We start from the raw sequence: 16,307 nt of genomic DNA on the forward strand, positions 1-16,307 counted from the left end.
ATAAAGAAGTAGGGTTTTGGATATAATTTCCGTCCTTCTTAGAACATCCCGCACTTTACTTATCTTTTCTGAAAGGGTTTGAACAAAACATGGAATGTTTTCATCAAAGATGTTTTCATATTATTAAAAAACTAACACTGCTTCTTGCTTCTAAATTCGTCCTACGAGTTTTAATTCCGTCCTAACGCATTGAAACGCCATTTGTATTTCTTCGTTCTACGGATGATGGTAGAAAATGTGGATTCGCTAGGAGCGCTTCTTTTGTTTAGTGAACAATGAGTGTAAATATTCATACAATGCGCTGTAAAAGGCTTCATGTTGTGGCTTATTAACTAACGGATCGGAACAAACGCATTATTGTTTTGTGCATGGTGAAATTATTGATATTATTGATGATTTCTGCTCGATAGAACGGAAATGGGCGATTACGACGAATTAGCGCTCTTGCCTATTCCATTTTTTTTTTCAGTGACCATACTTGCATTTATCGCAAGAATCCGACTCTAATTGAAAGGTCCCGTTATTTATACCCTTTGGAGTGTTGGAACACCCTCCAAAGGCGCGCCCTTTGTCCGTCAAAATTAGTTTTTTTTTAGCAACGAAATTAAACAATGACACCGATAATGACCATGCATCAGAACCCTAGTTTTAACCACTTCAAACTAGGGAACAACGAATAGAAGATTAGGAATCACATAAATGCAGATTAGCTAACTCATTTTTCCTTGTTTCAAGATCATCCTCGGTGGACAAAGCCGAGTTTTGTATCTATCAATAAGGCATACAAAGTAACAATGACTAAGATGTGTTCCTTTGATTACTGAAAAATCCTGTTCCCCTAGTTTGAAGTAGTGAAGCCTAGGAACCGGTGGTAGATCTTACATCCCATAACGTACCACAAAAAAAGTGATCTACCCACGTTACGGGGAATTGTATATGTTACAGTAAGGTATAAGTTTCTGAACGAAATGACGTTGAGATTAGCTGCTAATGCCTGCTAACATTGAAGATACACCCCCTTAAAGATAGTGTTAAAAAATTATAAAAACGGACTTCAATCCTTAAAAAAAAACATATATAGCGGTTTGATTCCTTGTGCAAAAACGTTCATTTTTAAGCAATCACAACTTTGTGAAACATTGAACAAAATATAAAAATAAAAAAAAAGTTATGGAAAGTTAAGAAAGAATTTGGGTACATGACATAAACACAGACCCGGATGGCCATGGGAGCATGCTCAGGAAGATCCGAAACATCTGTAAAATTGGTCAATCCAAGAAAGTGATCCTAGAGCTCCGCGGTTTTTTTTTCGAAAACACTTGGAACTGTGATATAAGAAAGAATTTTGGGTCGTGACCAGAGATGCCAGATTTTTTTCAGAAGTCTGTGAATTTCTGAAATGTCTGTGATTGAGCAGCATAAAATATAAAATTAGCAGAAGTTTTGCGTGTGAGGGGGCTATGGAATAGATGCGAAATTTGAAATGTCAGTAAAAGTCATGTTCGAGCAAAACGAACCTGCTTTTAACGAATTGAACTTAAGTGGAGTTGGAAATGCTTCCATTTACGCCGTATACGTTAAAAGCAATTATTAAAAAGATAAATTACGATTTCACGACAAATGAGGTCGACTCAAAGTTGAGATTAGTTCACTCATATTCTTGAAAACGTAGTTTACTCATAGCCTGAGTAAAACTTTCCGAGCTTTTTCAGGAATTTGTTTTCTAATATGAGTAACATCTCGATATACGATATACAAAAAGTTTGTATTTAGTTTCTATTGGGAATGCACATAATATTTTTCCAATAACAAAACCAATGATATCTATCTCAATTTTACATAACATTCATGTGATAACATGAGTTTCTATATGATAAATCACTTTATTTTCATTTGTGATATCACATGAATTTGCAATTCCCAATTATGATATCCCATATGAAATTCTAATGAATATTTTCTATATGTGTTTTATATTTCTGGAGAGTAAATTTTTCGTCGATTTTTGTCCTATTCGAAAAGATTTATGAGGCTCGAAAAATTTAACTCAGTCTAAAAGTAAACTAACGGCGCCGGTGGTGTAGTGGTAAGCGTGATAACCTCTCACCCCAGCAGGCCTGGGTTCAATCCCAGTCGGCGCCGCCGGGATGTTCTGAGGCATAACATCTCTGATCACGCCTTCCTTCGGATGGGAAGTAAAGCCGTTGGTCCCCGGTTCATGAGTTGATGGGTCGATAGGTAGGGTCCAGGTGTGGGAGCTGCCTTCCTGGCACGTCGGTAGCATTGGTGCTCAGCACGGAAAACAAGATCGACGGAAAAAGCAAACCAAAGGAAAAAAAAAATAATAAAAGTAAACTACGTTTTCTAGAGTTTGAGTAATTCAAACTTAAATTTGGGTTACTTAGTACTGGTCCTTTTGCACGACAGCAGCGGGGGAACGAGAACATCTTAGTGAGAGATTCAACTTTTTGTATGTATGTAAGTTCGAAGGAGTGTAAGTCACTCACTTTTCGCAGAGGTGGTTGGACCAATTTTTAGTGGAACTGGATGTGTTTCAGATCCCCATAGATCGCTATTGATTTTTTTCCCGATCGGAATTATGGTTCCGAAGATATGAACAAAAATGTGAATTCCAGAATTTGCAAAAGATTGATATATCAAAAACTCATCAGGCGACACCTCAAATCACATTAGAATTTTACTATAAAATCAATGGTGGACATATTCAGGCCCAATTATTACAATGGCCTCTTTCAGATGTACCAGGTACCCCCGGGAAGTGGACAGATTCTGACATGCGCCGAAATTTATCGTGCTACACCCCACATGGGACTCAACATTAGTGCAAGTATTTATATTGATTTTCCATAAAACCTCATTGATATTTATTTATGGAAGAGAAAAGGTGCGTATTCATGATCAAAAAAGATAAATTTTGAAACGTAAACAAAATTTCTCAATCACTTTTCTCGACTATAGCGGAACCGATTTGAGTGGAACCACTTTTATTTCGTTTGTTTGGTTTTCCCATAGGACACTAATGAATTTTATCCCGATCGCACATTGGGTTGCGGAGATATGGCCAAAAAAGTTAAATTTTGAAAAAAAATTCAGTAAAATTCACTCACTTTTCTTGACGTTGGCTGAACCGATTTGAATGAAACCACTTCCAATTTGTTAAACCATTCTCCCATAGAACGCTATTGAATTCTATCCACACACTTAATTTTTTTTGCCGAGATGAGCACCACCAGCTAGGCATTTTATTTTGCTGGATCTCAGAAAAAAAAAACTTACCGATATTCAGCTAACAAACGGGAATTTTGCCGAGATCTCAGCTAACAAACATACATTTTGCTGAATCTCGGCAAGTTTTCCACTAAGATCCAGCCGAGCTGCTCGGTGTTGCCTATCTCGGCAAAAAATCTAAGTGTCCTGATTGCACATTTGGTTCCGCACATTTGAGTTTTTTCTGAGACAGTGACTATACCCAAGCAACACAATTTGTCATAAACGGGTTTACATAACTTATTTATGACAATATCAGCGATAAACATTCACGTCTAGTCACTTATATACAACTTATTTATACCGAAAAAAGCGCAAGAGGTGGGATCTATATATAACATATGCTTGACTTGCGCAACTTATTTATGACTATAACGCAACCTACTATATTGGACATGTTGTAAATTAATTTCATCCATCCTACGAATGGAATTTGTTTATCATCAATTTACACAACTTATTCTTCTGAGGAATTTTGTCGTGCGAATAAAGTGCCTAAACTTAGAATCCGTACTGCAAACATTTATGCGGTTACAAATTTATGGTAAATCTATACATTCTACTTCTAAAAAACTCATTGGCTCTTAGAAAAAGCTTTATATTATAAATTGAATTGCATAAAAAATCCTGGATAAAATTCCCCAACTTTGCAAAATACAAAAAAAAAAAAAAAAAAAAATAGAATATCAACTTTCTTTTTTAATTATCTTACTTTTCTCTGTTACAAAACGTACATGTGATGTTGAAAACACAAATTAAATGTTTTTTTCATTCTATACATTGCTTCATTGTTCAGCCATATTGTAGTGCAGTTTGTAGAATGCATTGAGACATTTCATAATTGTTATCAAAACATGTTTATAACACGACAAACAAGAACATTACTTGTATCGTATATTGAAGTTATAATTAGGTATGGCAACTCTCAATTGCCTATTTATAACACTTTTATAACTGATTGTTTTTGATGAAAACTTGCTAGCCTTATATACATGTTATAAATAAGTTATATCACAGTTCCTAATATTTAAAAAAAAAAAAACTGCAGAGCTCTAAGATCAGTTTCATTGATTGACCTCCTTTACGGATGTTCTGGACCTACCAGAGGACGGCCCCATGGTCATTCGGGTCCATGTTTATGTCATGACCCCAAATACTTTAATATATCACAGTTTCAAATGTTTTCGAAAAAAAAACCGTAGAAATCTAGGATCAGTTTCGTGGATTGAGCACTTTTACGGATGTTTTGGATCTTCTGGAGGACGGTCTTATGACCATACAGGTCCATGGTTATGTCATGATCCAAAATTCTTTCTTATATCACAGTTCCTAATGCTTTCGAAAAAAACGCGGAGTTCTAGGATCAGTTTTATGGATTGACCATTTTTAAGGATGTTCAGAATCTTTCGAGGACCGTTCCGTTATCTCCAGGTTCCATATTTGGGAACCATGACTGTATTCTGGTTAATTATGAGCATTTGTGCCCATTAATCTAAATTATGGATCTTTAGACACTTGCAAAACCCATAAACACCATTAAAAACGTGTAACGACCAGGCATGGTAAATCGTTTACGTTCATTTCGTGCATTCATTTACATTCATTTGCCTCTTACTTTTTCCATCAACAGAATTCTGTAAAATAATGTATGAAGCTTCTGTAGATTTTGATATTAGCTAAAACTTTTGGCAATAACTCAAAACTGTACCTCTTATGCATGACGAACTAGAGCGGGCAGAACTTATTATTATTTTTCGGTGAATGTAATTTACATTCATTAAAAACAATGGTCGGTTCTGTTTGCTCTGGTTCATCATGCATAAGAGATTCAGAAGAGTTACGCACTGACTGAAACCAAAATCTACCTAACGACCTGAAAACCGTCTACCTATCGAGCATAGTAGACAAACTGACTCTGTTGCGTGAAAAGTGTTGTCGAAACTAGAAGAAACTTTCACAACTTAGGTGAAGTCATCCGAAGTGTTATCGAAAACAAAGGTTGCCAAAATTTAAAAAATGCCCATTGATCGACATCAGTGTTGCAAGCTTCACTTTGTGTAACTCTTCTAGTACACTGGAACCTTCATTTACGAACCAAATCGACGGTTTGTAAATCGAATTAGTGCGTAAAAATAAACCACGTTATTTGGGATTTACTTCGTAAAAAGAGGTTTATGAAAATATTGTCAAATACCCCACAATATTGGTATTTTTGGAATCGGTTGATGTGTAGGAACCGGAAATTCATGTCTGACGCCATTTATGAATCTAAGATGGCGGCATCCAGTTACAGAAAAAATGGGAAAAACTGTCAAATACCCCACAATTTGGGAATTTTTGGAATGGGGGTGACGTATAAGGACTGAAAACCCATGTCTGAACCCGTTTTGAAATTCAAGATGGCAACTTCTGGATACATAAAAACCGAAAAATACTGTTAAATAACCCACAATCTGGGTATTTTGGGAATCGGGGAGACGTTTAGGAACTGGAAATCGATGTCTGACGCCATGTTGAAATTCAACATGGTGAATCCGGTTTTGAAAAATCAGAAAAATACTGTTAAAATACTGTTACAACCCCAAAATGTTGGATCCGGATGACAACTACCAGGTACAGAAAAATTGGCAAATACCACCACGTCACCCCGATTCTTAAGATACCCATATTGTGGACATCACCCTGATTCCAAAAATACCCATATTGTGGGAGTATTTGGCAGAATTTACAAGTTTTTCTGTAACCGAAATCGCCATCTTGTACCTCAAAATGGTGTCAGACATTGATTTCCGGTCCCTACACGTCACTCCGATTCCAAAAATACCCATATTGTGGGGTATTTGACAGAATTTCCAAGTTTTTATGCAACTGGAAGCCGCCATCTTGGATTTAAAAAAGGCGTCACACATCGATATTCGGTTCCTACACGTCACTCCGATTCCAAAAATACCCATATTGTGGGGTATTTGGCAGAATGTCCAAGTTTTTCTGTAACCGGAAGCCGCCATCTTGGATTTCAAAATGGCGACAGACATCGATCTCCGGTCCCTACACGTCACTCCGATTCCAACAATACCCATATTGTGCGGTATTTCACAGTATATCCTTGTTTCCCAAAATCTAAAAAAAAACTCGTTATTTGGAATTTACTTAGTAAAAAGAAAACTCGTTATTTGGGATTTACTTCGTCAAAAAACCTCGTTCTTTGGGATTTACTTCGTCAAAAAATCTCGTTATTTGGGATTTACTTCGTAAAAAGAGGGACGTAAATTGAATACTGCGTAAAAAAAGACTTCGCAAACGGAATTTACTCCGTAAAAAAAGTCGTTATTTGGAATTTACTTCTTCAAAAGAAGGACGTAAATTGAATATTGCGAGGGAAGACAGTGAGAAATTAAGAGCAATCCAGAGTAACTCTGAGGAACTCTTTCTCTCTCTGATGAACGAATTTATTATCTCGATTGTTTTGACAGCGCAGCCCAAGCAATCAATGTTTTCTGTGTAAAGGAACGTTAGTTTTTTTCGCCGGTGATCTATGCCTTAAATACACCCAATTCATCGGAGAACCTGCTAGCAAAACAAACATCACGCAATAACCTGTTTTGATACAAAATTAATAGGGCTCCCCCAGCCTCTGTGGGGTTTTGGTGGAATAATTTGTACGTTTACATTTTGCTGTTCTAGCAACAGAGACCATCACAGAACTCATCCTCAAGTACATGTCCCCATCGGAGCTGTTAGCCGGAAGGGAATTCGCTGGTCTAAGCATCTGGATGCTCAGTATTACGGTAGTAAGATACTGGTCAATTTCATTGCCATTGCAAAGAGAAAAGTGCCCTGCAGAAAGCCATCATTATAGTGATTTAAGATAATAGCTAAAAATTCAATGAATTGGTAGAAAACGAGATTATTTCCTTATTTAAATATTGCATCCATTTATTTTCTTCATTCATTGTTTTCGTTTCGTTATCGAACTGACATTTGAATGGTCAGATTCCAAAACTGTATGCCCTACTAATTCTGTTTTCATCACCAACTAGATCGGATCCCAGAGCAAACCAGAGTAACTCTGAGCAACTCTGAGTAAAAGAGGTACTCAAATGAAAACCGTCTTCCCCCTCGGAATATTGCGTAAAAAAAGACTTCCTGACTTCCTGGTTTCAGTGTATCAACTCTGATAAACGCCACTGAGATGCTAGAATGATGAAAAGCTGCTCAACTTCAACAGAAAAAGAAAGCTAACAGTCTCTTCGTCGCATCGATTTTGTCGATTGATGCTGATATTGTGACGCCATCAATGATCAATGATTGACGGACTAGCACGGACTACCGTAAACAGCAGTGATGTGAAGACATGCTTATCTCGGAAATGAAATCTTATTTAGAAGATAAGGGTCATAATATGCATGCTCTACTCCTCGTGGACAATGCTCCTGGTCATCCGATAATTGATCACTCGCTTGTGAAAGTCGTCTATCTGCCTCCATCGTCTATCTGTCTCACTCAATCACCATGCCGCTATAAATCATACGAGCTGCAAATTACTGCAACTATTTGGTCTGGTTTCAATTACACCATCATCCGAAGACAAAACCGTAGGCGATTTCCTGCGTAAATGTCACACAGTCAGGCCTTTTTCAACGGTTCACCAACACTCGCTCAAGCCTCACATAATACCTGAAGGACTTTTTTCTATCAGCGTACGATTTCTAGGCTGTATCCATCGGAGGAATGTGTGTAAGCGCCTACGGTGCGGGAGATAATCCTGTTAGGCTCAGAGTCTCGGCCTCGATTAGACATTTGTCTATAAGGGTGGTTGGTTCAGTCTCCAACCTCCGGCGAACGCAGACAGATTATCAACGTTCGTTCAATGTGGGATTTGTTGAGTATAGATAAGTTTAATGACATTTAATTTGCTGGATGATTTATAGGCGTTCACCGAATGGAGGTGGCCGATCGAAGACTTTGGAGAACCCTTTTTCGTTCAACAGCATAATCTGTTGAAAGTGAGAGATCACGGCACGGCACAGCGCAAGTGACAAGTTCAAATGTCGATTGACACACAGCACCACTGCAGCACCGGTCGGCGGAGAAACGAAATTATCTGCTACATGGACCGAGAATGCTAATTATATTGTTTGCATTTTACGCACCGCACGTCGATAAATTAAATATCGATTACTTTAATCGCTCGACGAGGCACCAACAACAAACGTATCTGCATATGGGCGGTCTGCGCCGGAATTGATTGGACAGGTGAATTGCCAGATAGCCATAGAAGGAAAGATGTGGGTCGAAATTGCCCACTAGATTGTCGGACATTGGGTGATCGGTTAACGGTGGCTTGGAATGCGAGTAGAACCGATTTCCTGAATGTTTCGTGTTTGTACAAATTCTTAAAACTCTGCTAAGCTGTGTGATCTTTGATCTTGTGAAATAAAAAGTAGGTCACAAAGAGTCAAATGTCGCGTCACCGTGCTCAAGCTATCGAGACATTTATGTATGCACAACCAGACTCACGTGAAACAATTAATCATAAAATTAGCAATCATTAGCGCCTTGTGATGCAACAACAATCCCTTGTTCATACATTTGCATACATCTTGGCATCGCTTCACACCGTCTGTCTGTCTGTCTGATGTCTGAAAGTGTGAGCCCACACACAAACCGCACTCTCCCTGTTACACGATCTGCAATGCAGTTTGCACCAGCAGCGGTAAAGCCATTCTACAACTTTTTATGGACTCATTTTGCGATAGCTAGCCTGCCCCCATATAAACATTCCCCTTCTAGGCCCGATCGATCGGTGACCCTCATACCGCGCAGTTCCATTCATGCTTAGGTATAGAGGCTAGGTGAGGAACGATCTCTCATTTCCTCCTAATTCATATTCATATTTGCATACATGTTCACCGCCCGCTCGGTAGAGCTTGTCACCGTAAAATCACTATAACATTTTCATTACCAGCGAAATCAAGATCCTGCTACGGCGATGCTTTAATTCGAGATGTTTTGCTAAAAAATTCACCATATACGAAATTCATTTTTCGAAAAACATCCCAAACTGATTTATCGTTTTCTGGTTCGGGCTAGACTTTTGGCCCCGCGGCTTCACAAAAGTGGGCGATCCAACATTGTCATTAAACACCCTTTGTGCTCGCTCCTGCCACCCAGGTCTTGTTCCGCCCCATGCAAATTTGCACCGAACAAAACACTCTGGCATTAAAATTTACTATCAGACAGAGATTGAGAGACAAATCCTACCGTGGCTAATGATTTTATAAATGTTTTATTTGCTCACGCAGGCTTTCATCAATTATCGTTAAAGTGTCGTAAAAGTTAAAGAGACTCGCAGCATCCACTGACTGTCAGCACTCCCGAACAGCCCCTGCTACCCTTTTCCGAAACGCAATGGTCCGTGGTTAGGAGAAATAGACAATTTATGAATCGTTACACGGTAGATGACTGTTTTGACAGGTCCCAGTAGTTAGTTATGTGGGGTGCCAGCTGCAGATTGGTCTACTCTCCATTCGGCTCGAGTGGGAGCATTCTCGTCGCGTGTTCGGAAAGGTTATTGTGACAGAAGCCAAAGAACGAACGGAAAAGTCGGCCAACCTGAGCCCTACAGCTGATTGATGGCGGCAACGCGCCACCTTTCTCGGGCGATAGACAAATAGAGGTGCTCCGGGCGATGTAATATGCTAATCATGGGGCAATTAAAAGCTGTTTAACGCGGTGATTACGATTGATAGTATTGGGTTTTTAATTAATGGTCACCACGCACTGCCATTCGTGGAATGGTGTGACATATGGCTGATTGCGATTGGTAGTTAATCGTTTCTCGTGTAACAGAGAATGATTCAATTTTGAAATCGGACATGGGTTTGATGAGGTTATTATGATTTGACGATTGTAGGGGAATTTGTGTTCACAAAATTCCAGAACGGGATCTTCGATTAATTGGATTATAGTCCTTTCCCCCATGGGAATTGAGAATAACTGCTACTGGTCGTACGGTTTTAACATGATGGGTGTAGCAGATAGCAAAAAATGTTACCTACATTTTATATTTTTCAATCTTATGCCAAAGTTATGCTTATGTGTATGTTCGAAGCTCCTCAAGATTGATTTACTGCAAAAAGGTTGCATGATAAACGCATTGAGAACCGTTTCAAACCCGTATTTAAGCTACAGTAAAAGCTATTTGGCAACAATTAAAACCATTATCCGAGCCATTTACCCTAGCCGCTTGCTAAGCCCACTAGAAAAATAACAATCAAGATAAAAAAAGATTCATAAATACCATCCGATCTTATCAAAATAATTAAAATAAAAACTGATGGTATAAAAATCCTGTCGAATTCCCAAAATTATAAAATAGTTCTCATGAAGTGGCCTTGTTTTAGGTGCCATATAAAATTTGATGTGAAATGTACGTGAAAACAATGAAAAACATGAGTCCGCCCACGGAAAGCATCGATTTTACTTACATTCAGAAAATAAAATATATTCTTCGGATCGATCATTGAGCTTAGCCGAGATTTTTGTTTTTCATGATTTTTGCATTCTAAAGAATTTCTCATTGCTAAATTGACTAAAATAAAGTTATATCCAAAGAAATTTTGAAAACCGAAGATTGTAAAAACCAAAAAAAAAAATGTAATATGGCGGAGGCATAAAAGTTGATTTTCATGAGCCATTTATGAAAAAGTTATTTTGATTTCAAGAAATCCCTAACAAATTCATAAGGTTTTCAAATGGCTTTGATGAAGAAAACTTGTAGGCTGAATTGTATTTATCTAAAACCATTTTGCTTACCCGTTCAGATTTATGGCAGCATTTATGGAGGCAATGTTGCCTACGAAATGTTAAACGTAAAAGTTTGATAATCTTTCGATAGCTGCGCTGTGCGATCCAGCGTTCTTCCAGGCGATTCTCTCCCGATGGTTTGGAAGCAGTTACTTAAAAAGTGTGAAATCGCTAATGAAATTTATGATTGATTTATAGAACAGTTTTTTGGTGGGATTGAGAGCGACTTTAAGTTTAACTTCTCGCCAGACTGTAAAAGGTTTTTAAAACAGTGAAAAGGTGAACTAGTAAATATTAAACTTATTCAATCAAATAAAAAAGTTATTACAATTGATATAGAATAAAGAGACACAATTTCTCATTCAATAAAATATACTAAATCTTTTAATAAAAATTTTAATCTTAAAAGAAATAAAATAAATCTAATAGAAATTATAAAATCTATTTTTGCAATATTTAATTAAATAATTCACGATCTAAAATGAAAAATTTCATATCATTGACACCACAAATCAATATTTAATATTAATATTTAATGCTTAGTAGCTACTAAGCAACTACGGTTTAAATTATGAAATGTTGTATTTAAACTAAATGTATTGTTCATTGCCATTCAAAAATCATCATAAATCAGAGTGGATGCCAAATGATTGCAGAATTGTCACTTAAGAGGGTATTATCGAAGACAACAAATCAAGAAGACTGGCAAATCTTCCATTTTCTCATACGAACGCTATAAGACAGGTACAATCGCGTCATCTGCCGCTCAAAGGTAAATGCTTCGAACGAATTTGATAGCAAACATTACATCCTCAGAAGAAGGGTTTGTGTATTTGCTAATTTTTCTATGCGTTGCTTCCACCTTCACTCAAGCGCAGCGCCATTGTATCTGTCGCTTGGATTATGGCAGTCTTCTTGATTTGTTGTCTTCGGTATTATCCAAATCATTTGTGGGATAGCTCTATCATTTGGATTATCGTTTGGGTAGATTATAAGGGCAGTTGTTATCGTCATCGGTGAGGTCGCCACTGGGATCAAAATCTAGTAACAACAAGTTAAACGGGAACTTGATCGTAATTGTTTTGTAATATTAGGAGCTCGGTGGCCTAGTGGCTTCCGATTTTGCTTACTGACCAGAAGACCGTGAATCCGAAGCCAAGCTACTTTGCGCTATTGAATCGTTAGGACATCAATTCAGCATATCGTTTGCCATAACGAATCCTGCTGCAATCCCTACCCTTCTGGCCAAGATCTCAGTGATTTATCGTGGAACCATTCCTTTCTTGACTAGATGACCAGTATTTACACATTGAGGATAACTGCTTGTCCCAGGCCACGTTTCTTGGTTCTCTGTGTAATCACAGCTGATGTGTCAATAACGGAGTTGCATCCTCGGGTGGTCAATCATCAATTGGAATTTCCTTAAAAAAATGGCTTGAACTTCATCAGAATTTCTGCTAAATTCTATTCAGAATTATTTTATATTATCCTCAAATTTTATTTGAAATCTTCATCGATATACTCTAAGATATTCTTTAAACTGTCAGAATCATGAAAATTTGTTCATGTCCATGATGAGCCACGGAAACTTTAACCAGAATCATAATTCTTTAAATCCTATATGACATTTATCAAAGTCTGGTATCTTAAATACTTCTCTCAGCTGCAGAGTAATATAATAAAAATACTTCAAGTTTTAAATTTGCTTCTTGTTTTTCATATCTTGGCAAGGTTGAAGACTTGAAATTTGTTGAAAAAAGTCGAAAAATCTTAAGCATATTTTTTCTAGTTTTAGAGTTTTAAAAATTCCCTGAAGTCTCGAGATCCTATGCTTGCACTATTTGCATAACAGTCCCATAAAAATAAAAAAAAAGCCGCAAGTCATGGGTCTGTTATACGAAAAAAAAATTTTACTCAAAATTACTTTAAAAAATCAGAGGTTTTGACAACTAAAATTACAAGTGATAGTTTTCCCGGAAATGTTGAAATTTCAGATGCTAAGTTTACAGTCAAAAGTATTAAAGGAAAATCCGTATGAAGTAACATAAAAACACTTTGACATGTAACCACTCAAGACGGGAATAGCCGTCAACAATGCGGATGATGGCACAACACGTAACAACCCCCCTACTGCTTTCTCTCTGAGATGACTACGTTGACTACACACCATCGACTGGAAATGCTTTCGGCAACGTAGGGCTTTAGGTAGTGATGAAACGTCGCTAGAATTATTCCACAGCCGCAGGCAATATTTGAGCAAGGTCAGACGCACACTTTTTGCCTGTAGATTTGAAGACATACTTCAAATCTCGGCGTAGGAAAAGAGGGTAGGTAGATAGTTCCGTTAGAATATGGCAGCATGAAAAATGAATAAAAATTGAAAATGAACGAGGGGTCATTAATGCGACAGTGCAAGTCAAACACACACTCTTTGTCTAACCTGTACGATGCACATTGGTCTAGAACTGTGAAAAGACGGTCAAAAGTCATTATTTCATGAATCTTGCTTTTTAGACTAGTCGTGTATTGAGGAAAGTTTCTGGATATAAAAAGGCCCTTCTTTTGACATTGAAAAATCAATGATTAATCCTCCTAGAAGTGAGATTCCAAATTGATGTTTTCAAAAATTCCATATTCAGGACACCGAACCTGAATTCATCCATATTCAGGACACCGAACCAAATTCATATGCAAGAAATTTTGAATGTTTTGAAGAAAACACACTTGAAACTTCTATTTCTATTGGTTTTGTCGTGGGATGTGATGGGAAATGGTAGTACACTGGAGTCGCTTTTTACGCGGGTGATACGTCCCGCGTAAAAAAAAAACCGCGTAAATTCCGGAATCCGCGTAAAAAAAACCGCGTAAATTTCGAAATCCGCGTAAAAAAAAACCGCGTAAAAAAAGACCGTGTAAGAAAACACCGCGTAAAAAGCGATATACCACGTCAATTCTGAAATCCGCGTAAAAAAAAACCAAAATCCGCGTAAAAAAAAACCGCGTTAATTCCGGAATCCGCGTAAAAAAAAACCGCGTAAATTCCGAAATCCGCGTAAAAAAAACCGCGTAAAAAACCGTGTAAAAAAAACCCGCGTGAAAAGCGACTCCAGTGTAGTTCGTAATTATGTATCTACAAATTATATTTGTAGAGCAAAATCAATAATATCTCACTTATTTAGCGAACTAATGTGCTATGATATTCATCAAACTTATGTGTATTAATATTTTTTAACTATTTTGTAGAATATTTCAAACCAGTAGAAGTTAAAAAAAACTATTAAGTAGAAACTATTATTAAGAGGATTCCCACCAAAAAAGTTTCATATTTCAATGTGATGAAGAAATAGCCACCTAGTGTCTTCAGCAAACTTTTTTGTTTTGATATTTTCTAAAACTTTGCCGGAAACACTGATCCTGAATATGGAATTTTTGAACAAATCAATTTTAAATTTCACTTCTAGGTGGTTAATCATTGATTTGTCAATATCTAAAGAAGGGCCTTAGACACCATTAGTCTAAAATGCAAGATTCACGAAATAATGATTTTTGACTGTCTTTTCACAGTTCTAGACCACTGTGCATCGTACGAGTTAGGTAAAGTGTGTGCGTTTGACTTGCGCTATCGCATTAATGACCCTTCGCTCATTTTCAATTCAATTTCTATTCAATTTTCATACTGCCATACTCTAACGGAACTATCTACCTACCCTCTTCTAAGATCATTATCTAGCTAATAAATTATCACACTAAAGCTTCATGGTAGATAGCATTTCCAATCAACTTTAATTAAAGGACAATTTTATAGCCAAAGTTGATGGCCTAGATATCCAAAACCTTAGGAAGATTTTATGTTTGAGAACATGGACTTGAGCCTGAACAGGGACGATACCCTTAGCAATGATACATGCCTTGCCATGTTCATTATGCTTGAATTCATAAATCAGCATTAGTTTCGTTGACCACTATATATTCAAGGGTCTCCACATTGTCTTCGAGTTCAGATTATTTGATCTACTGGATCAACGAGGGCTTGCACGATATCCTCAGCAACGAAATATGCCCAATCAGATTCATACAGCCTACGCGCATCGTTAACGATACACATCCATGTACATAAGTTGTTCTAGGTTCTCTAAATTGTCCGAGAGTTCAGATAAGATGATCTACTAGATCAATACCGACAGGTTCATAGAGCTTAGGCACATAATTTATGTTCGATGCTCTAGATTTTCCAAATCGTGCTGGGGTTCAGATAAAATGAGATTCATAGAGTTTATGTGCAAAATTCACAATCATTTTTTATGTTTGTGTTGGTGAATCTTAATCCGAAGGATAGCTTAGATACAACCAACGCTGAGCCCACTTTTAACAGAGTGGTTCGACTGCTTTTCTTTAACCGATATCCTAATATCCGTAAGATGTGGAAGTTGAACTTTGCGTCTACCAGAACACCGAGGCTTTTTATTTTTATAACCCATGGAATTGGAGCATTGTCTCACCAGTAACGCTGGTATATCACGTTTTCATGGTGCGTTATTGGTATAAGATCTACCTCCAAACCTTAGTCCTGACAACTTCAAACTAGGGAAGCAGGATTTTCGGTACTCAAAGGAAAAGACAATGGATGACAAATAATATTTATAGACTATTCAGTTGTAGTTGAACTTGTCGATCATATGATGAGACATCCAGGGAACCTTGAACACCTGATATACATAGAAAGGGATCATCAATGTTGGCGTAGTGGCTCAATGAACCTACTTGGGCATGTTTTGGAGCTAGAGGAATTGTTCTTTTTTTGGTTGATCTTGTAGATCGAATGATCTACACTCCAGAACAGTTTGAAGAACTTAGAACATATTATGAACAAAGGAATGAGATCGTAATTGATGAGCATGGGTTCCATGGATAAGTTGGTATGCTCTATTGCTAAGAATATTGTTCAAGCTCTGGTTGATCAAGTAGAAAACCTTTGAACGATTTCAAAGACTTAGAATATGTTATGACCATGATAATGAATCTAGCCTAATACATCTAGATTTTATGAAAATGACTAAGTACTATATAATAGGGATGAGCAGTGCCCAGATGATTTTAGCGATATACAGCCATTCCATAGCAAAACGATATAGTGGTTCTTAAAATTTCGTAAAAAGTGATAGTTTTGTTCCGTATCGCAAAATATTAGACCAGCAGTTTTGTTTTTTATT

At 37.3% G+C, this 16,307-nt stretch overlaps 1 protein-coding gene across 3 annotated transcripts in view; it reads right to left on the reverse strand.

Moving 5' to 3' along the window:
• The window catches only part of for (cGMP-dependent protein kinase for), a 690,301-nt gene that overhangs the window by 411,102 nt on the left and 262,892 nt on the right, over window positions 1–16,307 (reverse strand). The window lies entirely within an intron of this gene.

The sequence above is a fragment of the Ochlerotatus camptorhynchus genome, unplaced genomic scaffold, assembly GCF_037179485.1.
Source record: "Ochlerotatus camptorhynchus isolate MF236.1 unplaced genomic scaffold, CSIRO-AGI_Acam_v1.1 ptg000038l, whole genome shotgun sequence".
In the NCBI taxonomy this organism is placed as follows: Eukaryota; Metazoa; Arthropoda; class Insecta; order Diptera; family Culicidae; genus Ochlerotatus; species Ochlerotatus camptorhynchus.